At 32.8% G+C, this 25,937-nt stretch overlaps 1 protein-coding gene across 28 annotated transcripts in view; it reads left to right on the forward strand.

The window, feature by feature from the left end:
- The window catches only part of Adgrl3 (adhesion G protein-coupled receptor L3), a 790,900-nt gene that overhangs the window by 52,470 nt on the left and 712,493 nt on the right, over positions 1–25,937 (forward strand). The gene's annotated exons all lie outside the window — the stretch shown is intronic.

Below are 25,937 nucleotides of genomic sequence, written 5' to 3' on the forward strand. Positions count from 1 at the left end.
AAGGAAAGAGAAAAGGGCTTAGGCCACATGATCTTCTTTGAAGCCATACTCCCCAAACTAAACACTATCCACGAGGCCCTGCCTCTTAAAGGTTCCACTATCTCCCCATAGCACCACATGGGGCATGAAGCCTTTAACAGGTGAGCCTTTGGGGGACACTTAAGATTCAAACAAGATTGATAAAGTGCTTGCCTAGTATGTGGGTGGCCCTGGATTCAATCCTCAGTACCCACATCCCCAAAAATCTGAATTATGGCACATCTGTTGATTTTATCTATCTTCCATTGTATGAGCAAGAGTGTCATAAATGAACTTGCCAATTGCCTTGTTGAAACCAGTTGGACTTTATCTTTCTCAATTTCCTACTATACATGTCTAACATGTTCAGAAAGTATAGAATTATAGTCAGTGATAACATTTTTGATTATTTTCTCTGAAGGGGATATGAATTATTGTGTTATATTGTCAGGAAGATCTATTAAGCTCATTTATTTTTCACAACCGTGTTATAAAGAAAGACTGTTATTACTATTTTACAGATGGAATCTAAGATCTAGTAGTGGAAATTATATGACTAGATCATATGGATAGGAGATGAGCCCTGGAAGTTTAACTTAGAATTCTCTTAACTATTGCACTTTACTCTCTCTCTCTTATTACTTCATTTGAGTTAACTTGTAGTTAGTGTATCCAGGATAACACCTAGTAAACAATGAGTCCTTTTTTAGCATCCTACCAATCAATCCCTAATAAGTTGTTATTGAAGCTTTTTAAAGAATAATTTAAGCGTCTCTGTTGGTATTTGGAAGAATTCATTGTTCTGTTCTTTTGCAAGCGGAAATGCCTGTGTCTTGAGTCGGCCTACAGTCTTATGGTCCTTCCTCAATCTTTTCAGTTCCTTCAAAGATTACTGCAGTTTGGGGATCTACTTTGTTAGTCCTCTAAAAAGAATTTTGTCCTTACTCCAATTGTCCAAGGGATTGAAATACTTTTTCAACAATTGTTTCAAAATACATTTTTAGAATATCTTCAGTTTTTTTTTTCTAATCAGTGTTTCTCCTGTTTTCCCCAGTCTGGTGGTCATTCTCTGTGACAGAGAATTCTGAGACAATGCGATTTCTAATTGTTTGACTGCCTTTTCTATAGTCCTACTCATCCCCTATTGCCTTCTACACTGTCAATCTCAAAAGACGTGCCTCCTATTTCTTTGTTATGTGCTTATTTAAGTATTGTTTTAAACTATAGGTACATTTGTCTTTAATTTAAGCTGATAGAGAATTCAATGGTGAATTACAAGTTACCTTTCCTTGAAGCAGACTAGATTTCCCGAAAACCACAAAAGAATTTTCTTTGGACTGGAATCAATAATTACCAGCATTTTTTTTCCTTTTATATGAGCTAGTAAAAGGACTTGCATTTTCCAGAGCATCTTTTAAATCTTTCAAGACAAATTTCCAAAGGTTAACTTCCTTTATTTATTTTTTTTGTGGCTAGTTAATGAATACCAAATAAACAGAGAAAGCATAGTTTTACTTGCTTTGCCAATGATTCACTTTATGTTAATCTTTACCTTCCATTAAGCACAGTTTGGAAACAAACTGAGTTTATAAACTCTAAAGATGATTGAGGACACCAGGATAAAAATCACATTTTTAAAATGCAAAGCCAGTTAAATTTTCAGTGCATTTGACTATCTATAGTCTCACATCCTGTCATTTGTATTTATGGAAAAAGAATCTGTGCATTTGAAAAACTAAATTTAATATTTTTTCTATAAAAGTCCTAAAGCTTTTGTGATTCCATTTTTATTCCTTATGTTTAACATTGTCTGTGCATACACTTAACACACATACACGTCAAATTTTAGCATGAATTGAAACATGGAAATTATAACAGTATTTTTCAGCTGAACACAAAACTATACTGAAAAATCTTAATGTACATTCCATAAAGCTAATGACAAATCTTGCCTACAGTTCCTAAAGGCAGTTTCACTGTAAAATATATTCGGTGCTTTTTTTCCACCTTCCAATATCTTGAATTCCTTAGAATTGAAATACAGTATTTCTATTAAACCCAAATTCCCAAGTCTATCACTGATAAATTTGCCCTCCTATGAATAATATCATTGTAGTCCATGATAGATCACAATGTCAAGAAACTGATCTTGTTTCAATTTTTAACTCTGTTGGAAGAAATAAAAAATTCCATCTGCTTCTAAGTTTTAGAAGAGAGAAGACAAATATTTTAACCAATAGCTTTAATATTTATTTATAGTTTTTAACTTGTGCTGTTTACCATTGTTATTTTTTAGGCCATCTTTTGATACCAAGTGTATATCATGTGGGAAAATGAACCTATTTAAATTCACAGACCCAGTGTATATTTAAAAATATCAAGATTCTTTGAATTTGGTATTAGACACATTTAATAAGGAAGTTCAGAAACACTTTAAATGTATGCTGTGATTGCCATTTTTAAAGATGAAGAAGCCAGGTGTGGTGGCACACTCCTCTAATCCCAGCGGCTCAGAAGGTGAGACAGGAGGATCATGTGTTCAAAGCCAGCCTCAGCAATGGCAAGGTGCTAAGCAACTCAGTGAGACCCTGTCTCCAAATAAAATACAAAATAGGGCTGGGGATGTGGCTCAGTGGTTGAGTGCCCCTGAGTTAAATCCCCAGTACCCCCCAAATTAAAGTTCAATTCCCCCAAAAAACCTACCATTGATGAATTTTAGTTAACAGGATTATTAGGGTCTTGAAGTAAAAATTAAATGAAAGATGATAATGTTAGTATGTTATCATTGGTATTCTATAGTCATTTTATATGAGTTAAAGATTATTTTGTATCAGTTTTGCATCTATTTTGCTTAATCAAAGTACAGGAGTGTATGTATGTGTGTACTCACATTCAGGCACCTGAGTGCCCACTCCCTTTAGATAGGAGGCACAGCATTTTGTGTGGGAAATGTGCATGTGGTTCCAGCTGCCCTTTTTTTCTATGCATATGTGAGTATATAAAGCTCTGTGTCCCCTATGCTGTGCCTTCCTACCAGCCCTACTTTCCCTGAGAAGGAAATTCTTTCTCTTTGAACCTTAGCCTGGGTGTTTAGCATTTCTATCCCTCTAAGACTGACTGTGGTTATTACAAGGGATCTTGATTATTAGCACTAAATGAACTCCTGGACCTCGTCCCTTGATAAGGTTTGGTCTAGGTTTTAGTAGTATGGGCCTCCTTCTATTATCACAGTAGCCCAAAATGAGGATGTGCATTGCTTTACAAGTCACCATGGGCGAGTGCTAAGGATTGCCTTTCCGTCTGCAACATAAGGATCCTGCTAGGAGCTTGTGGGTTGCATATCATGTGGCATATGTTGCATTATCATCCTGAGGTGAATCATATGGGTTCTTAGGGTCAGCAGTTCTGATTAAAGTTTTTGTTCTGCCCTTCTGGGATATGTGACCTTAGGGATGTTACCTCCTTGACCTATTTCTTTCTTTGTATAGTAGCAATAAAAATAGTGCCTACCTCCTGATTGCTGTGAGGACTAAAGAGCATAATGCACACAAAGTGCTTGGATCTATCAGGCACATACTAAGTGCTCAGATGTGATGTTGAAAGTGAATATTGAAATCAGTTTATTATCCTTGACACTCCCATGGTTGTCTAGGAAGTGGAAGAGTAAGCCTAGTGTACTGTTCACATTCATTTTTGATAACCACTAGAAATAGAACATCACTCTCTCTGTAAATAATATGTAACTACTTCAGCAATAATCATGTTACTCACATGTCATGCAAATTAATCAAATAACACTGTCTTAGTAAGTATAATTGCATAATATTAAATATTGCAAGAACCATAAAAATAGTCCTCATTTACTTATTTCCTTAAACCCCATATTCAAGATAAGAAGGTACTAATTAGGCCTTTCCTCTCTGTCTTTCCAAAACTTTAAAGCATTGGAAATTTGCCTCGTTAGGTTTTAATATTACTCTATGCACATTTCCTCATCAGCTGAACTTGTCTGAGAACTAATTCATGCTGTATTCCTCTGACATCTATCACCAGAATCCTCTCATTGTCACCTTATCTAACATTAAAAAAAAAAAAACCAAGTCAGATGGAATGAAATGAAATGAAATGAAAGTTTAATAGAAAGTCACGACAACTGAGAATTGGTCAGGCTTCTTCCTTGTTCTGAGCAACATAAACCTTATGGAACTTATAGATGGTCTTTATTCTCATCATTGAGATCCTTTGGAAATGTACTCCTTGCTTACATGGTCAGAGTATGGAGAAAAGTAAGAGTGTTCAGGTTTTGTGTCTTTCTCTTTTATGTGTTGTTTTTCTTCTTTCTGAGCTTGATTGTATTTTAAAATTCTATCTTTCATTTAAAATGTTTGAAGTTCTATTATAAAATGATCCAAATCACTGTGGACTGGAATAGGTTATGAAGGTATAAGCCTGTGGCATATTAGGTTTCCTCTTTGCTACAGTTTCAAAAATCATTACTGTATGATTCAATTTAAGAGACATTTGAATAAATACTTGATATCTAACACCGCACTAGGAGCTTCAGAGACTCCCAGTGAAGTATAAAAATGGTTCGCACTACGAAGGAACTTCAAATTTTATTGTGTTTATAAGACACGTATGATTAAATGTCAAAATATATGATAAACATACTAGTTAGAACACCATACATGGTAAGAGTTAGGAGAGAGTAGGATGATTTAGATATTTAAAAATGGTTTTATTGAATAATAAAACTGTAAAGATACAAAATACTTGAGGAGCATCTGGAACCTAATGATGGTTTGGTTTTATGTTATATGGATGAGAGAATAAAGGCTAAAATGAACTGTATCCAGTTACCTGTCTCCTATTAAAGCAGTTAACTAAAAGCTGTTTAAATAATCAAAAGTATGTGTTCCTGTCCTTTTTTTCCTTGGGCTTTGCTTGACTCATGTGATGATAAATAATGGAGTTAACAGAGACTCCAGTGTAGTGGAGTTTATGTCAGAGTGTAGTATTAGCTTAAATCAAGGCTTTCTTAACACAGTGTGGTTTTTGAATCTTCTTTTTGGACAATATCATGCCTTTCTGATTTTGGAAAAGTTATTTAATATCATTTAGTCTCATTTTCTCATCCATAATATATATTAGAGTGGTGATATCAATTAAATAAAATATATGAAAAGTGCTTAGCAGAGTGTATGGCATAGAATATCACAGAATGTACCCTGACACATAGCAATTTAACTATGACTTGCACTCAGAGACTTGTTTAAGAGCTTTGTAATTTTATGCAAATGAATACTTTTTCATTTGTATTTAAGAGAAAAATATACAAATATATCAATTTGCCAGAGTATTTTTAAATATCTTAACTATTGGTATTTTGAAACTGACTGTGGTGTGTCTGGTAGTGGTGGAAGGGGATTTTTGCCATGGAAAATTGGCAAATAGTACAAATCAGGAATTTTTGTTTTTTTCTAGAGCTGGTTTGCAAGCACAGTGCCAAATAAAGAGACCAATGTTTAAACAAAGAATTACAATAAAGTATGATACAATGCATGATATAGTTACAGTGTAGTATTTGCAAGGACATATAAACTTGGAAGGGAGGTAAAGGATAGCATATCCTTTCAAAATATTTAATACCCAGAAGGAGTTATGAAAGACTAGGATTTGCCATGCAAAGAGTGAAGATAAAAATATTTTTGGCAGAAGGGAACATGTGTGAAAGTCCAAAGCTCAAAGATTGTTCTTTCAAATAGCTGAGTTCAGTGGGGTTATAGCTTACACTTCAAGGGGAGCTGCAGATGTAAGGCAAGGATGAAATTGCATTGGTAAAACAGAGGTCAGAGAAGGGCTTACTAAACCATGTTTAGAAGGTTTGACTTTCAACATCATTTCTTCTTAAAGGTGCCTATCATAGAATCAATACCTATGAGGATCATCTTAATATGCAACAGTGATAATGATTATTTTAGTGTCATGGTATGTAGTATGATCATTTAACATCTATGACTGCACAAGTATAATATATTTATCTTATGTGTCACGTACATGTTAATATATATGTGTGTGTGTGTGTGTGTGTATATATATATATATATATATATATAAAATGTATTATGTACATTTTATGTGTTATGTGAAATTCATTATGTGTCTGAATTCTCCCAGATAATAATATCCCTTTTGAAATTAGTAAATGGAGTCAGTTTGGGATGATTTTATTAAAAATCACTATTGCTGTGTAAATGCTAATCTTATTTTATATCTTTTTTTTAAGTCCCAAACTCACTATTGCATTATTTCTAGATTTTACTCTTTTTAGGCAAAATTTACTTTTACATTCTCTAAACAGTGTATTAGTGATCACCATTCTCATAGCTTTTACTTAGTTGGACTGCCTCTTTCCTGGATCAACACCTGAACTTTTCTAGTTATTACCATCATCTTCTTTACTCTGGGCCCTCCTTTTCTAATCATATTTATTTCATCATAGTGTTAAGAGCATTTATCTTTAATAGATGGAATTTGAGGACTTACGTTCCTTCTCTGTATTTTGTAATATCTCCACCTACTCTCCAGAGAATCACAAACCTCTTATCTTTTTTTTATTTTGTGAGTTCATTATTTTTGTCCTTTGAAAAACTACAGCCATGCTTAAAAAACTGCTATAACTCAACCAGAGAAAATTACGCCTTTTAGAATATTTAGAACCATCTACCAGCATCTTGGCTCTCAAGTGGTCCAGCAGAGGGAGGTTTCTAAAATAATGCCCAGATACTTTAGGAACTGTGAGTGTTTAAATAAGTTTAGATTCCAAGACAAACATGAAAATTTCACATTTGTAATTTCTGAAATGTGTTGAATGCATTTTTGATATATTTACTCATTAGGTAGATATTGAGTAATTAAATTAAAAAGTTATGCAAATGTAAAATCATAGCAGAAACAAATTCATTCTCAATTTCTTTTCTGCTCTATTATTTCCTAAATATAATACATAATGTTTTGTTAGTATTACTAAATGAAAAACTGAGTTTATGATATGTAAACTATTTAATAGAAATTGAGCATTGTAGTGAAGATAACCCTGATTTTCACAGAGATAAAACTTAAAATAGTGTTTAAATTCACTTTGGTATTAAAAAAATTCTACTCTTCCTAATGGAAAGAAGCCTAGAGATTGGGGATTAATCCTTTTAACATTATTTATAATTGAATATAAATTGTAAAGCATTTTTTAATAGAGTACATTTGGGGAAAAATATGGAAAAGCATGATTTTCTTGACTTTTTATCATGTAATTCTTGCCCATTTTTCTGTAAATACATAAACAATTCTAAATCTTACCCATGAGGATCGAATTCTGTCTACCATGAGGTGGCAGAAAAAGCCTTGTGATGTACCAGTAGTCATCAGGGTTAGTCAGCTTTTCATGGCTATGCCCAAGTTATCTGAGAAATACAACTTCGAGGAAGAAATTTTATTTTGGCTCACAGTTTCAGAGGTTTCAGTTCATGGTCAGCCTACTCCACTGTTCTGGGCCTGAAGTGAAGCAGAAAATCATGGCAGAAGGGTGAGGTGGGGGAAAGCATCTTAGCTCATGGCAGCCGGAAAGCTGAGATAGAGAAAGGGGCTAGCTACAAGATATATTCCTCACGCACACAGCCCCTGTGACCTGCTTCATATAATCATGCTCCACCTGTCTACATTTTCTCCTACGTTCCAATAGTCCATTCAGCTATCAATGTAGTAATCCATTGATGAGTTCAAAGCCTTCATGATCCAATTGCTTCCCAAAGTCCACTTCTGAACATTGCCGAGTTGGTGAACAAGACTTCAATACATTCATCTTTCGGAGACACTTCTATAATATCATCTAAGGAGGCATTCTGTGCAATGTGGTTGTGACTCTTGTTACTTGGTCAGTTCAATTTCTGTCTGTTAAAAATGTTGGCACTTTCTTCTCAAATGAATGGAGGAGATTTCCAGGATCAAGAAGACATCATTCTGTTGAAATAGTGAGCAACACATTTGTCATAAAGCAGAAGTGCCTGGATAACAGCAAATACAACTACATTGTTGTAGATAAAATAGGCTGCTTACCCATTTATTGGAGATTTTTTTCCCATTTGTTCCAGATTAATTTGGTGTGTGTGTGTGTATATATATATATGTGTGTATATATATATATATATATATATATATATATATATATATATATATATTTAATAGATAGAAACCATTCTGAGATAGGCTGGTTGGTAACCTTGAATATCTGTGTGGTGTATACATGACAAAAGAAACAAGTAGATTTTTAGGAACTTTTCACAGTAGTAACAGATGCAGTCAGACTGGCCAATATTGAGAATTACTTACTGCTCCATAAATAATTGTGGTTGGTTTCTAACTTTGGTTTTATTCAGCCTAATAACAAGTATTGCGCTATAGATAATTGTTGACGGTTGCAGACTCTGATTTCATTCAATTAAGCTGGTAACCTTTTAAAGAAACTGCTTGGGAGAAAGCCAAGAAATCCAGTCAACTGATTTTTAGGGGAACTGAATTGAAATTGTCTTAGCCTAGAAAATGTTCCATGTAGGCCACAGCTGTGTTAATTAACCTTTTTCTTAAACTATCCTCTCTACAGTTAGAATCCCAAATGGGCAAACATAGCAAAGAACCATGTTATCTAGATTTAGATTTTGCTCAGAGTGATTATAATCTTGGAAAAACATTACAAAACAGGTTTAAGACACATAATTAGATTATAAAGGATGCTCTTTCTGAAATATATCAAAATTCAGATTCTCTTTCCTTTTCTTCCTTCTAAAAATTATCCACAAGTGAATCCAATAAAAACAACAACAAAACATGCATTACACAAAGGTTTGCTTTCTTTATGTCAAGTTATAAATCTGTAATGACAGCTATTGTGCTTGTAAGATACATTAGGAAACTTGGTCAGACATATTTTTTTCCTAATGAAATGGGGAATTATCACTTAGAGCAGTGTACTTGACTTATGGCAAACAGTGCAAGGACTGGGATTTTGTTTATCTTCTATGTTCTCTAGAATGTGGGTGGAAAAAAAGATAAATTGTGTTGAAAGTATACATTGTGTGGTGGTGATCATGGGCAGTTCCTTAAATAAAGCCTTATGGAGTAAGTACAAGAATAAGCTGGAAAGGTCAAGGTCATAGGTCCCAGTGACCATGTGTGTTGATAAAAAGCATCTTAGGTTTCTTGGCTACAGTGTCATCTTTAAAATTGTACTATTGATCACTCCAGTAAGAGACAAGGGAATATTGGTGAAATTTCAAAACCATCTACATCTACCTGGGAAAGAAAGGAAGAGAAAATTATAAACTTTTTAAAACTTGCTTCTTTGCATGTTGGGGATATAGCTCAGTGGCAGAGCATTTGGCTACCTTCTGAAGCTAGGATTAACCCACAGCAACACAACACACAACAAAATGTGCTTCGATGGGGATATAGCTCAGTTGGTAGAGTGGCTACCTTGAATGTACAAGGCCTTGGGTTCAATCCCCAGTACCATAAACAAAACAAAAAACCCAAAACTTGCTGATTTAATGATCAGTAGAAATAGGTGTTATCTTTGTAAAAAGTATTTGAGCTATTTTTTAATTAATTGCATCAACTAATAATTCTATATTTCTGGGTAATTAAGTTCTACCAAAGAACAACTGGCTAAAAATTATTAATGAATATTGGGTTTTACTAAGTGCTTCTTTGTTGTCTGTTGATGATTTTTATTGATCACATCACACAATTGAAGGATTACTTTCAATGTGGTTTTGACTTACTGACTTTTCTCCATGCCTCATGATGGGGTTGGCGCATGCCTTATGATTCTAGGCTGTATCTTCTACATTTTCTCCATACCTTGATAGCACCAGTTATTGTCTTTTATTGGACTAAAGTAAAAGGAGAAGAATAATTGAATACAGTGGCTTTGAAATGCTCCAGAAAAATGTAGTGGGTATATTTCATGTTGTAAAAAACCCTCTAATCTCTGTGGACAAAAGTTTATTATGTAATAAGAATATAACGTTGTGAATTTTGGTAGGTGAGAAAACAGTGAGATAATTGGATAAAACATTCAAGATTTGAAATTTTCTAATTTTGAAAAAGTAAAAGTGAATAACAAAAAGTGCCGAGTCAAACTGGCTTTTGAATAAGAGCAATATAACATACTGTGGAGGTCAGTCATTTCTAGCAAGTGGGAGATCATGGTAAACACAGTAAGATGATGTACAAAATTAGCTCCAATCTATGGTTGTTAACTTTTAGTGCAATTTAAATAAATAAATAAAAAATCTTCAAAATTTGCATTTTGGGATTTATCTTTTTCTTAATCCATGCAAAATCACCTATCAATAGGTGTTGATATTCTGGGAAAATTACCAATGGTGGTGTTAACATGCAATCCTGATATATTAAAATCTGAATTTTTCTTAAGTCTTTATGTATTTTCAGAACTTTTATTCAGGCAGTTTTGATGACAAACTCAACTGTAATTTCCATTTCAGGTAGTCTATTTTGCCCTGCAGTGATTTTGTCTGTGACTCCATTTCCACGCAAACTCTAGCCATCCTGCTCAGTTAAATCCTGTGCTTATCTTTAGGGTCTTTCTGACTTTGGACTTGGTTCTTTGTATCATCATTGCTTTGGCTTTGAGATTACTTCCCATAGAGAGCTCTGTTTTCCAGCCTTTTTCTATTTGCTGTACTAATATATTCTTACATATCAAACTTTTTTTTTATATATAAGGGAAATCTGATCCTTCTCCAATTTTTTTTATGCTTGACCCAAAATGTTATTGTTCTAAGTCAGTAATTAAAGTTAAGTGATTAAAGTAAACCATGGAAAAAATATTTTTACATCATTCTTTAACAGTAAGATAGCAGGAACACCACTTCAATAAAGCAGTGGAGAGTTAAGTGTTCAAAATGGTGGCACTAATAACATGTTTTTCTTAACAAAAATATGCTGGAGTATTGCTAATCAATAAATTTTAATTTTGTTTTGAACATTATTTTTTGACTATTCTTAATTTTGATCTACATATTAGACTTTGTCTAAGTATTATAATACTGAGTATAAAAATAGCTTTGATGTACTCAATGCCATATTTTAAAAAAACTTTAAAAAAACATTTAAAAGATGTAGGCTTACTCCAACAGTTTGTATAAATGAAGGAAGTTATAGTCTTAACTGGAAAATTAAACTTGCAACTGTATTTGAATATATTTATAATAACCTTTTTAAACAAAATAAACATCTAATATAATAAATTGCTTGAAAGTGACATATATATGAGTTGCCAATCAGCATTTTCTTATTTTTTAGGAAGATCACTGCTGCAGCTTAACTGAATAAAAGTCTCTTGACCTTCCCTTCCCCATGATTTATATGGGTTGGATAAGTTATACGGCGAGTACTTATAATACCACTGTACCATCATTGATTTCAGAGGCTGGCCAACTTGCAGGCATTCTCCCATTTTCCACTAGTGTATGATCCTTGGAGATTGAGGAGGCTCTTATTTCATCCATTTGCATCCAGTCAGTTTTCTCATCTGTCTTTTGATTTCAGCTTACTTAAAAGCTACCTTCAACACTTTAGTACAGGCTTGAAAACACATTTAAAATGAATTGATATTGCAAGCTTAATCAGTAAAAATGCTTTACCTCTCCTAGTACCATGATACAGTAATAAGAAAACAATAGTGCCCCCACAACAAAGGTAACTCCTTCTCCTCCTTCTCCTCCCCTTTCTCTTCCTCCTCCCTCTGATGTCCTGGCTTACAAAACCTGTGAGCCTCTCTATTAAAAGGCAAGCTATGCATGGACTGAAGGTCTATTTGTTTCAGAGATTCCGAGACAGCCTCATCTCTCTCATACTGAAGTAAGTTATGGAATATATTAGTTATCTTTACTTTTTACACACATACATACATACCAAATCAAATAAGTTTTATGAAGTAGATAAGCATGCTCCTAGTATAAAATCGTGGCAGGGAAAAATTTGATAACTGCCCTTAAAATTACCAATATGCATTGTTGTGAGACTGGTCATAGTGTAATTTTTTATGATTCCATATAAATATGTGACTGGTTTTCTAAAACATGGATTCACATTTTATAGAGTTTATAAGATTTATTTTCCTTTGGTTATTAATTTAATTTATTCATTAAACAAAAGGAACAGTAGTATAGGTAATTTTTTGGTGGGGATGTCTCAGTTAATTCTGCTTCAGATCTTTTGAAAGTGTTTTATATTTGAGTGGGCAAGGTTAAATTTTTGAAATATAAGTCACAGGCTAAATATTCCAACTTAAAATAATTGCAGCTTTCCTTCCTTGATTTATTTTTCCCTCTGTGTTGATGCAAAATACAAAACTTTATTTCCAGAGGAATTTTTATCTCTTTTATTTGCTGATTAATCTAGCCAAATATACATTATCTTATTATGTTTTTTTTTTAAGCGTAGGGCCTAATAAAGTGTAAGAATTTCTTTACACTCTGCTGTTTATTTGAAGTAAATACAAAGGTTTGAGGAAGATAATGTATCTTAATTTCCTCTGGAAATGCTGTATGAAATATTGAACATCTAGCTGCTAGCATAACCATTTTACTGCTAATAACCAAATCTGAAGAGAAAAAAAATGGCCTCCATCTTTTTCATTGTATTTCAGTTGTGTGTGACATATTAAAATATGGCAGATATTTGGAAAAAGACATTATAGAAAATTAAATGTTAAACCTGCAATGCATCATTTTATTAATTGAGCAAGATTATTTCTTGAGAAATAGTGCTACTAGACTATGGAAAATATACAGTTGGGTTTTTCAAAAGATAACAACTATATTCTTGAAGACTAAGAACATGTATTTTCAGAGTACTGTTTTAAAAATTGGAAATTTCATTAACTTTCTCATTATTTACCCTTAAGAAGAGGATGGGAAGTGATAGTGTGTCCACTCTTTCTTGAGCCTTCAGACAGTAACTTGTTCAATTAAAAATTCTTGTTAGGTCAGACATAATGGATTCTTGTTGTTACTTTAGTATTTATTCAATGAAAGAGATCAATATTTGGAGCCCCAAGGGAGCTGCACTGATAAGAGACTCCGCAGTAAGTCTCTCTGTTCATTATAAACTTTTGGCTGGCAGGTGAAGTATCTGCTGTATGACTAATTTTAATTTGAATATTGAGGTAGGATGAAAATTCAGGTATTCTCCCTTTATTATTTTCTCCCTCTATTATGGTACAAACTCCTTGTCTAAAGCATTCAGCACTCCCTTTCCTGTCTTGTACGTGCTCTTTCTAGAAGGGATTTCTAAAAGAGAATTTGAGAAAAATGTCTGATTTTGAGAAATTTAGCCATCATGCACTTGAACCCATTTGTTTCAAGTTTGAATAGATTCAATCTTATCAGAGTAGTATGCAGACTGGTTATACCAGATAGGTAGAGAAATAATCATTCTTTATTATCATAGTCATCTTGCCAAGTTTTAAATGTGTCTGTGTTTAAATTTAATGAAACTGATTTGAGATTTTTCTAAAGCATGGCATTAAATGAAGCCATAATAAAATCTACTGTGCTTTGCTACTTCAGATACTTTCCAAATATGGCCTAATGCTCTATTCAAGTAATAATGTCATTTGCAGAACAAGCTGTCAGATTCAACTAGCTCTAGATTTGGCTGGAGCTATTATTTTGAAATTAAACCAAGACGAAGGTTTCTGCCTTCCCTTCAACAGAACCTTCCTCAGACCATCATGTTTAATCTCATAGATGATTTATTAACTCATGATTTTAATTCATCCGAACACAAGATTTAAATCAGATCATAGATTTGAAAGCTGGCAGAAACCTTCACAAATCATTTTATTTTGCCGCCTTATTTTACAGATGAAAAAAACAGACCCAGAGAAATTAAATAGCATGCTCAAAGTTTGATATATATCAAATTGCTTTGAAAATTAGATCCTTTTTCTGTTTTCTTTTCAAAATAGTATGAAAAGAGATTTTAAAATGCATATAAGAAACAATAACTGTTTTAAGTTAATTTGTATAAGCTTATTTATTTTCAGATCACAATTTATTTAAAGGTATTATAATACAAATAATTTAGACCACTGGAGTTTGCAGAAATAATAATACTTAAAGGTCAGAATATGTAAAGGTTAAATATTAGAGGTCCAGAAATAAGAGTTGTAGCTTTTAACCCAAAATTTAAAATTGTAGGCTCTTACATGCTGGGAATTTGTCTGTCATGTTTTCATAAAAGAAAAATTTAAAGCTTCAAGTACTCACAAAGTGTTCTTGCTGTACTGATTAAATTAAATAAAACAAGAAAATTTTGGAGATTTTACATGTGGTTAACACCAATGTTTCCTACATTGGAATGGCATTATTTTTAATTTTTAAAAGTAATACTTTTTTGTTAACAGTCTTATATGAAATATATCTCAATTTGAAATTAGACATTATTATAAGCATACATCTGTGTAATCATAAATATATCAGAAGAGTGACAACTATACTAGTTTAGACTTCTCTGGAGGACAATAGTGTATTAAAGAGATATAAGATGTACAGTAGTTGGAGGGGTTGTCAGGAAATTGGCACTATCAGAAGCATGTTTATATTATTGCTGCCAATAGGCAGACTGAATGTAAGAATGATCAAGAAATGTAAAATATCCTGATAGCTGCCATTCACAGAACCCAATGAAGTAAGCAAGCCCAGCACTTAAAAAATTTTTTTTTCTAGTTGTAGAGAGGACAGTATTCCTTTATTTTATTTCTTTATTTTTATGTGGTGCTTAGGTTCAAACCCAGTGCCTCACACATGCAAGGCAAGCTCTCTGCCACTGAGCTATAGCCCAGCCTGGCAAGCCAGCATTTTCATAAACATGGAGTTCAGTGCTTGCAAACAAAACAAAACAAAACAAAACAAAACAAAACCTGATTTTCTTTTAATGACTTTGCTGGTCAGTTCCTCTGTTGCCCATTTCCACGTCAAGACTCAGTTTTGGAAAACCTGATCTTGTGGTTTCCAGGATTTTTTCATATCATGCATATAGAAAATGAAATTCATATGACATACATTTCTTAGTCCATCGACTCATTATTATAAAACAAGAAGACCTGTGGTTAGGAAAGAATAGTAAGCAATAGCAATTACTGAGTCCTTTAATGTGAAAGAGAAATATATGACAGCATTTCTTAAAAAAAAACAAACACTTAAAAATAGATATTTTTTCATATATATATATATTTCTCTTTCATACATATATATGAAAGAGAAATATATATATATTTCTTATATATATATGTGGCATTAAGAACTATAATTACTCTAAATATTTCTGTAGCTCATAATAAGACAATTGTTAAAATTTCTTAGTATTTTAGACCTTAAGATAAATGGAAAAAATTGGCAGGATTAAATCTAATGATTCATAGTACTTTATATACATATCAATGTGAAGTTCTTCTTTATGAGACTGATTCTGTGGCATTTAATAAAGTAAATTATTAAAGGAAACAGAGAAACCTGGCTCCTTTTTGGAACTCTGTGCTGAAGCTCGTCCCAGAGCCAATTAATTAATGGCAGCATACTCACTGCTTTTGAGCTGTTAAACAGCATTCATGACCAGCCCAGAATTATTGTGTAACGGGACCTTTCTCAACTTGGATGGAAGAAGATATCCCTTATCACTGGAAAAGGTGGATTTTTAGATATCAGAAACCCCTCTAGACTTCTCTTTGAGCTAAATGGTGAAAGGGTGTCTTTTTTCCTAAATGCATTCTCATCAGAGAATGAATAGATGATATGTAGTTTCATCTAATTCCAGATGCTTGCTGTGCATTTGTAATGTTTAAGGCAAAGCAAGAAGACGGAAAATAATGTATCTGTTTAAAAAAGAACCCCTTTGTGTACATTAAATTTACTAATTCAGGAAAAATACATTTTAAGTGTTTGATATTTGTGAGGTGTTCATGTAATGGGATGGATTCACAGTCAGTTCTATGTAATTTGATTATTTGGGAATCATTTAGAACACTTGATTTCTTTAAGTTATATTGTCCTGCAGAATACTTAAAACATTCTACTTTCCCATACACATTAATTGCTATGTTAAAGCAGTGCTTCTACAGTGATTTTTTTTAAAGATATGGTTTTATGATTCTGAGTTTAAAATTTTTGTGTATCCATGTTTTGGATTTTAATGAAAAACCAAAAATTTTAATGACTTAAATCATTATGCTCAGATGTTATAAGTCCTATGTTTTAAAAATAAAAGAAAGTGAATCTAAAAAAGGGGAGATAGACTAATATCTTAAACTTCTCAAATGGCATTAAAGATAGTAAGATTAATATTGCATTCAATTCTTACATAAAATCAATGTCTGTGTTTGCCCTGAATTCCATATAATGAGGCTTTAGGATAGATTTCACTTTTTAAGCATCTTCTTAAGTAAAAAAAAAAAAAATGCAGTTGTGTGTTTCATTATGAGAAATACCCTGTTCTAACATTCCTCCTTACATATGGGATATACTGTTATGTCCTCTTCAAGGACACTACAGTTTAATGCTAAGCCAAGCTCACACTAATTCTGCTTTTTATTGACATACATATATTTGGAATTGAAAACTAGGTTTTGAATGACCTTACTTATCAATATTATTGACTTTATTTTGAAATTTTTGAGAAAAGAATCTTCATTGAAAATAAAATTTCCTTAGTGTGTAATCAAATTTCTGCTAAGAGTTCAGATTGCTGTACAAAGCATAATCTACTTAGATGATAGTTGAAGATAAGTGAGATCTGCTTTACCATTAGGTGGTGTTCTAGAGTGCTGTAGGGTGTAATAATGTAGATTTTAGACCCAGGGCCTGACTTCCTTCTGCCTTGCTAGCTCTGTGACTCTGGGGAACTTATTTACACTCTGTACATCTCAGTATCCACATTGGTAAATGGGATGATGGTAAAGCTTACTTAAGATTATTTAGTGGGTGGAATGAGAAGTTTTATGTAAATACTAAAATAATTTCTGGCTTAAATGTTAGTTCTTACTATTTTCACCATTACTTGTTTTTCACAGAGAATAAAGACACATGTTGACCCACTCAAGACCAGATTTTAGTTTACTCTTGTTGAATTTAAGTGTTTTGCCATGGAAAATAAATATTTAAATAAGGCCACCGTCATTACTCTGAAGCGCTCTTTTCCCAAGAACGGTTTAAAGGAAATTGTGCAATATAGTTTCCTTTTCCCATCTGGCAGAGGCGAGTCCCTGTAAGACATGCTATCCTGAATATTGACAAAACTGGACGTAGTCTAAGTGACAGCGTCATGCTCCACTCTGGTCTAAATATGCCCATGCACCCAGTCTTCTCTGCAGGGATTTCCCACTTGCTGAAAAATATATTTTTCATGTAGAGGCCATGTGGAATGTTTTGTGGCATTGAATTGCTGCCATCTGTTTCTTAGCCAGTGTTAAAGACAAAGGAAAAAAAGCGACAATAGGAAAATGTAAGTGTAGTTTTACAAAGCTGTTGTTCACCCCCCTTCCCCCATCCTCTAACTTGGGGTGGATAAGGCAAAAATGGCTTTGGACACCAGTTCAGATTCACCATAGCTATGTACAATAAAAACATTTAGAGTTCGTAACTGATGCTTTTACCATGAACTAATATTTGCCCTCCTCACAGGGAATTTGTGGAACAATCTTTAATTGAACTTCACAATATTTACCTAATGTATATTTTAATGTGTATTTCAAGGATATTTTTTTCCATAAAAATTTCTATTCTTAGGGAAAAAAACAGTGACTTTTTTAAAGAGAAATGTGCATAAAGGTTTGAAGACTGTAGAAATTATCTTTCAATGAATAATCTATTTCCAGATTTCTAGTTATAATAAAGGGTGCTAAGGTGACCTGTATCTTTTTATTAAAAGGCAAAGCTATATGCAGCATAAAAAATGAGCAAAGAATTAAGAAACCTTAAAGTGCATCTGTAACCATATTAGAGAAAGAAGGTACAGCGATTTGAGTGGCTTTGGCAAGAAAAAGTTAGCTAAAGTGTGGAAGTCTGAGAAATATTTGATGACAGAGTCCTGGCATGAATAATTTTTCCTACCTTTCATCATGAGGAATCTCTAACAGTTTAATGAGCACATATAAAAATGATAAATGTTAACATTATTATATAAACCATGGGGAGACTGCCATCTCCATATGAAGTTCTGAAGTTAGTTCCAAATGGTATCCCATTAGTGGAAGACAAAAGAAAAGAATATATTATGAGCTTTAAATAGTGTTGGCACCATGTTGAAAACTTAAGATTGCCTGAGACACTGAATTTCCATGCAGTCTGAGCTGTTTATTCTGTGGCAGTAACTCAGACCCTCAGTATTTAGCCTAGAACTCCTCAGTAAATGTGTTGGGTGATTATTGAGAATGGACAATTTAAAAATAACATGTATAGGTTTCATGATGTATCTTCTCTGTATGTTTCTTTGATTTTCTTTCTTTCTTTCTTTCTTTTTTTTTTTTTTTTTTTTTTTTTTTGGTGGTGGTACTGGGGATTAAACCNTTTTTTTTTTTTTTTTTTTTTTTTTTTTTTTTTTTTTTTGGTACCAGGGATTCAACTCAGGGACACTTAAACACTGAACTACATCCCCAACCCATTTTTTTGTATTTTATTTAGAGACAGGATCTCACTGAGTTGCTTAGTGTCTAGTTTTTGCTGGGGCAGGCTTTGAACTCAGGATCTTCCTGCCTCAGCCTATCAAGCTGCTGGGATTAGAGGAGTCACCCACCTTGCCCAGCTATGTTCCTTTGGTTTTCAGTGATACTTAGAAATTTGCTTCCAGCTTTGCCACTCAATAGTTTGTAACCTTGAACAAGTTACTTTGTTTTCTGGAGTTTGCTATTCTTTCTGGAAAACAGTGGTCTAGAATTGCAACTGAGGGCAGCTTTAGGTCTCAGGACTACCCATTGCCCATATAACTGGAGTGAGGTGATTTTTCTTTGCCAAGTACCTGTTGTACTGTTCAAGTGTGCATTTCACTCCCTTGCATTATCAGAGTCACTATCTGCAATGTGAGTTTATCTAAGGGTGGTAATCTTGCCTTTATCAACTTGAATGGTGAAGTCAAAGTACTTTTAAAATACCTAACAAATGCTTTCTTCAATAACAACAAAAAGCTACTCTCAGTAATAATTAAGTTTCCAAAAACATTCGACAAGTGTGGTGGCTTAAACAGTATATGCTTTTATTTTAATAAGATGGGCATATCTGGGTTCATGTTGATAAGGTATATACTATCTTGTCAACATGGAATTCCAGATAAGCATTGGGCCTCTAGTTTTTCTGTTTGCTCCACAAATGTACAATCTATCTGGTTTGCAAGATTTATATCACAACGTTCTTTAAAATTCAAAGTGGATTGCTTTAGCAGGAACATGCATTTTTAGTTTACCATAGACATCACCACTTCCCATTACTTCTTACCTGCCCACTTGTCTCATTTATATAACCTGCCTGATCTCTGTAGGCTCCTGAGTGTGAACCATGTCTAGACAGATCAGGACTGGGCATTTGGTTACTTACTTATCTAAAACAAAAGTGATGTCTTTTGGCCTTAGGGGAGACCCTGTTGAATCTATTTATTTTCTTAAAAAATAAAAGTAGAAAATGAAATAAGGATTAAAGAAGTAGACATTTGTGACTCAAGTTTAATTAATTTTTTTCCTAAGCATTAGATCTAAGACTGTGTACTACAGGCCAAAGACAGATGGTAGGGAAAAGACAGTAAATGGGCATCAGCATTCATGAGAAAATTGTGCAGACCAAAGAAATATGGCAGGGTTGCTCTGGTGAAATAAGGACTAGAGCCCTGTGGCAAAGACTGTTACACAGAGGAAGTTGATTATCCTATTCTGAAAATCAGTTCATTTAAATAAAGGTCAAGCTGCTAGGGAGAAAGGAATATATTTTGCTTTCAACATTATCTGCAATAGGTTGCCATCCTAAACAAAAGGGGCTTTTCCTGCATCATCTCTAGAGCTTCCTTGACAAACTCCATTACAGGTATGTCATCCATAAGTCTAGACATTGTTAATCCTGTTAGATTTCAGTCTGTCTAACTTCTTGTGTTGGTACATGTAATTCTTGTGATATAGAGAATCTATCTTTTCATTTGTTATACATTTATTTTCTTTATACTTTAAAAGAATAGCACTTGGTTCTGCTTTATATGGATTTATTGGATTCTCCATAGTCAAGATTTTATAGATTTTGATAATATTTATACTTTTTTTTTTTTTTTTACTCTCTGGGCTATAAGTTACTTTGGTCTTTAGTGGGATTGACACAGATATGTTTAAGAAATCATTTTGTATTATGGATTTTAAAATCCCTGCTGTTCATGTCTACTTCATTTGGTAATATATAACTGAGCTTCATTTTATTTTCCTCACACAGTTTCTTCAGGTTTTGCAAGCTGAAACAGGGAGAAAACAACTAAAATTTAGAAAAAGCCTTCATTTTAATTTTTTTCCATAAAAAGACCTAATTTTTAACTTTGAAAATTTTTAATCCATGAAAGTTAAAACATAAAATTGCATATGGTTTTACTCTTTTGCATTCTAGTGTATTTTCTATAAAATATCTATAAAACACAAAATAAATAATAGATACCAGTGGGAGATTTAAACAATTCATGATTGTGAAATAAATTAGAAACTTTGAAGTTCTACACAAATTTAACTTTGTATTTCCTTTTGTAGCTATTAAAAAATAATAGCTATAGAAGTATAGCTTCTATAATAATAATCTATAAAAATAATAAAAAAATCTCCCTGACTTGAGATTTTAAAAAAATATTTATTTAAAAATAATATTTAGACCTTCAACAAGTATATTTGGATAGTTTCTGGCCATGTATGTTGGAGTTGATAATATGAACACAACATTTGTCAAAACTACTAGTGACCTGATACCTGAGTTCATTTTCTGACTTTGCCACAGAGTGGAAGTATAATTTTTGGCAAATAAGTCATTTAACTTCTTGATCCTTAGGTTCTACATTTTGTGAATGATAATATAAGCCTGACTGAGTTCTAAAGGCTAGTCTTCCCTGTGAACTTCAGGCTCATGCATGGATTAAAGCACATTAGAGAGTGTTTAACAATGGTCTGACTTATTGAATGACATGTAAAGTTCCTAGCATTGGTTGTCATTCAGTCAGATACACAAATACTAGTTCTATTTTTTCTTTCTCATTAAATTTATTCAGTTATTTTATTCATGGTATATTTCTTTACTTTAAACACTGATTTTCTGGTCAAAGTTTAAATAATTTCAGTTACTAGAGTTAACATCTTGGCATAGAATGGATTAGAATCCAGAATCTAAAATCACAGAAATATAGTGCTATGAGTACTTGAATAGAAGTCTCACAATTCTAATTCCAGTCATAGAGCCACACCCTGCCTGCTGTTCTGTTTAGAGCAATCTAGCTAATCTTCTTTGAAATCCACTACCCTCATTTGTAAAGATGGGATACTGGTATCTATCCTTGTACCAAAAATACTATGGTGAGGATCAAATAAATTGTTACTTGTCAAAATGTATTCTAAGCTATTGAGCTTACAATAAATTACCAAAATAAATGATGCTATTATTTATGTTAGGTAAAGCAATGTAAATATTAGGAGTAGACACTTCAGGAGAATATAGGTAGATCCTTAGACCTGTAGAACAAATAGTCATGGCCTAAATCCCCAGGGTGAAGCCAGCCAAGAACTTTTACCTGCTGGGTGAGTTCTCAAGTTGTAAGTCTTTGGAACTCTGAGTACACAACAATTTCCAAAGGACTGCTGAGGAAATTAAGACAACAGATTAAAGTAAAATTGGGTAATGTTTTTCCTTGATCTTTATTTAGTATTTGAAATTGTTTGCCTGAGACACAGCTGATCATTTTTAAAGACTATTATAACTGGGTTTGGCTGCCTATAGTTACAGCATGAATCATGTTTATATTCCGAAAAGAGGATTTCTTTCATCTACCCTTTTTCTTACTCCCTGACATGCAGCTGAGATCCAAAAGTATTTTTTTTCCCCTCAAGGGGAATGATCCCCTCAGATCAAAACCCTGGAATTGTGAGGAAAGGTAATTAGTGAGCTAGTAACAAATTGAATTTTAGCTTTTCCAAGATTATTAGAACATTTCTTATAGTATTTCTTCTAGTCTTCAGGATTGCAAATAAGGAACATGACATTTAATTGCAAAATATCTTGGGAAGCATTGGAGTGGTTTCTCAAAGGGAAAATGAAACACTTCAGTAGCAAAAAGTGGTTTTGAGTATATATGCCAAAAGGGACAGATAGGATCAAAGTACAGTATCAAATCCTAATTTATAGCATAGGTATTACATGTTTTGCATATGGGCATGTCAACTCTTAATTCATACTGAATGAAACTCCTTTAGTAGTAAAATCCTTGTGGGACTATAATTTAGAGCTTTAAGCATATTGTTGCTCCATGTCTGTTCGTGATCATACAAGAAAAACATTTCAGACTCCAGCAGATTGTATCCCTCTAGACTGGATTCAAAAAGAAAGTTGTATTGTATGATAATATAAGTAGTAATATTTAGCTTTGGGAAAGCTACTTTAAAAATATACATCTGTTTGGACCAAGTTTTGAAGCCAAAAAGATACCTCAACCAACATTTGGTTTTCTTATGTCACTAAATTGCCATATTGAAACTAGGTATCCATTAACCTTTCTGAGTGATATTTTGTTTTACGTCCATTAGGTGAAAATGCTAGAGTAACTATACCCTTCCTGTCATCCAGTGTTCTTTCCACTTACCTATTCAAAATATATTCATTATTGAATAATATAATAGGAAAGATTCATTTTTGAGAGTGTGGTCAAGGAAAGCATCTTTAAATAGATGACATTTAAGCTCATGCCTAAAACATTAGAGCCAGTCCTTCATCTATAAAATAAGGTTGGACTTTATGATATCTAAGGCCTTGTCTAGGATTCTGTATATGTATGAATACTATAATCTGCTTTGGCTTGCATATTTGTCATGGATTTACTTTTCAGTTTGAGGACTTACCATGTTTCTGTGGCATGTTTTTGTCCTCCTTGTCCATCTATTATTTGCTTTATTTAAAATTTTTCTCCAATCCCCCATACTCCTATTCCTGGCCTGTAGTCCATGAAAAAAGCACTTGGATTTAGGAGGTTGGTGTGAAGTGTGTTGTTTTTATACTAATTCTTTCAATAAATACATGTTTATGACCAAATGACCTCACTTCCTTGGGCCAAAGTTTTCTCATCTGTAAAATGGGAATAAATATGTATTGTAGCTCATAGTTGCAGGAGGTGATTAATGTTTTAGTAGCAGATGTACTAGGCCATATTAATGGATTCTGAGAAGTACAAAATATGTTGGGAACACAACGTGTAGGACACTAGTAAAGACATATAAACTTAGTTGGTTTATTTCTCAAGTTGTTTTAAAGCATTTTAGATTTAGGAAAAAAGGAGAAGTGAATGGAAATAAAAGGGGTTTCTGTAAGAGATATTATTTCCCATTCATAAAACTATAAATATAATAGATTGCCTTAGGGAGACATTAATAGGGACTAAACCTTAGATAGTGTTGATTTAAAAATCTCCCTCCCCAAATAATAGCTTTTTGTTATTGGAGATTATTTTCCCTGAGAAATTATTTCAGAGTAGATTGGCTTTCTAAATTGTAAGGTGATGGTTGTTCAGTGATTCATAAAGTATCCTATACCAGTTTTTTTTAAAGGAAATAAACAATTAACCCCAGAAATACATATAAAGGTATATATTTTAGTAGAATGATATTATAATCAACCTATGTATCTAATAAAATAGATAAATATAATATATTGTCATAGATTCACTTTGTGGAATGCTTTGTAGCATTTAGAACTATTGATGCAAAATTTTACTTATGTTGATGTAGAAAATAGCTGTAATATTTTATGGAATAAAAAAGCTGTGTTACCTAATATGACCTAATTTTTTTCAAAGGAAGCATACTGGGAGATATGTGTAATAACACATCAAAATGCTACTTGCAATTAAGGCTTCTGGTAATTTCTCCATATATATGTGTATAGATATATAGTATTAGAAAAGTCTTCTTCTTCTTCTTTTTTTTTTTTAAGTCTTTTCAGTTTATATAGTCAACTTCATCTTTCCTGATTCATCATTGTGAGTGTATCTTCCAAAGGATCCACTTTATTTCTCTGTAGTGATCAGGAACTTGCCTCTCAGTCTCTAGTTCTGTAAACTATATTCAAATTATTTTTCATTTTGCCATCAAGACTCTAAATAGAATGATGATTGCTTTTGCATACCTGCCTTATGAAGAGAATTATAATAAAATAGAAAACCTAAGTCTCCTCTAAACATGCATTAAAAGAAATTGGAGAGTACTAATAAGCATATATTGAAGGTTTAAGGAGAAGTTTGTGAAGAATACCATTTATTTTCTTTTTCTGAAGTTCTAGCAGGGATAATAGAATTTTCAGTTAAAAAAGATTTAAAAAGTAAGACTCATAATTTTAAAGACCATGTTTAATAGCTACTTTCACAAGATCAAATTCAGGTCTCTATAATGAGGTTTTATTGTTTGTTTGTTTATTTATGCATTGAAGATGCTGGGGCCTGAACCCAGGGCACATTTGCTTATTAAATTGATTTATAACCATTTTAACATTCATATGAGATAATTTTGCACTATGCAGTATAATTAAAATTGGTTTCTATAGTCAGTACGTTAGGTTCATAGTTCTGCGAATAGCTCCTTGACAAATTATATCATTTTGTAAATTTTAAGTCCTTTTTTTGGTGATCTGTAGCTTCATTAAAGAGATACCAATAGTTTTTGTACTTAACAGAATATTTTTTTTTTTTACTTGTTATACTTATGTATATTTTCATCTTATATTGACTGTCTATTGAGGGTGGATATTGGTAAAAAAAATTAAAATGAATAGCACTGATACAAATCAAAATCTAAAATTTCACAATAATTGAGATTTAATATTGATCTTTAAAGTCACAGTTTAAATAAAATACATTTGAAGAGTTGAAACCTATTCCTGGAGTTGTACTTTACTCACTATTACTTGACAGACCCAGAGTTCTTGTTGGCTAAGGGAAAATTTCCAACATGAGAAACTTCCTCTTAATGTGAAACATAAAATTCTTAAACTGATGATGACATATCTTTAGTTTAACCATGGCCAAGTATTTATTTCTAATTTCTGTAGTCTTTCCTTTGAAATGTGTTCTTAAGGCAAACAAAACATCCAGGGTCGGTCAGATTTAGTAAGTAGTAGACCACATTTTGTAAGGGACATCTATAGGACCATGAATTTTATGTCACATAGTGCCTATTATAAGTTGGAAAAATAGAAGTACTCCCATCTTTTTCCTTTGTATTCATTTTTTTTTTCTAAACTAAGCAACAAATGTTTCCCTTGAATATATCTGAATTTATTATAGTCTTCTAGCTTATGATACCTGCAATAACCAATGACTTGATGGGTTACCTCATATGCTGATTATTGTAACAAGATTTGCCCTCAGCTCCTCTGATCACAAATATTGTCATCTCTGTAACAGCCTTAGGAAATGAAGGACACCTCTTTCCCCTTTTGCAACTAAGTTTCAGAAATGGTTCAAATTGTTTTCCTCAATTCTCCGGAGTTCAACAGAGATCAGACTGTAATGGCTCAGACTTACTGAAAGTTCAAGGATAAATGAAAGAAAAATATAGTAATTTACAAATTACTGTGTTATTA

Source organism: Marmota marmota, unplaced genomic scaffold (genome assembly GCF_001458135.2).
Source record: "Marmota marmota marmota unplaced genomic scaffold, marMar, whole genome shotgun sequence".
Classification (NCBI taxonomy): domain Eukaryota; kingdom Metazoa; phylum Chordata; class Mammalia; order Rodentia; family Sciuridae; genus Marmota; species Marmota marmota.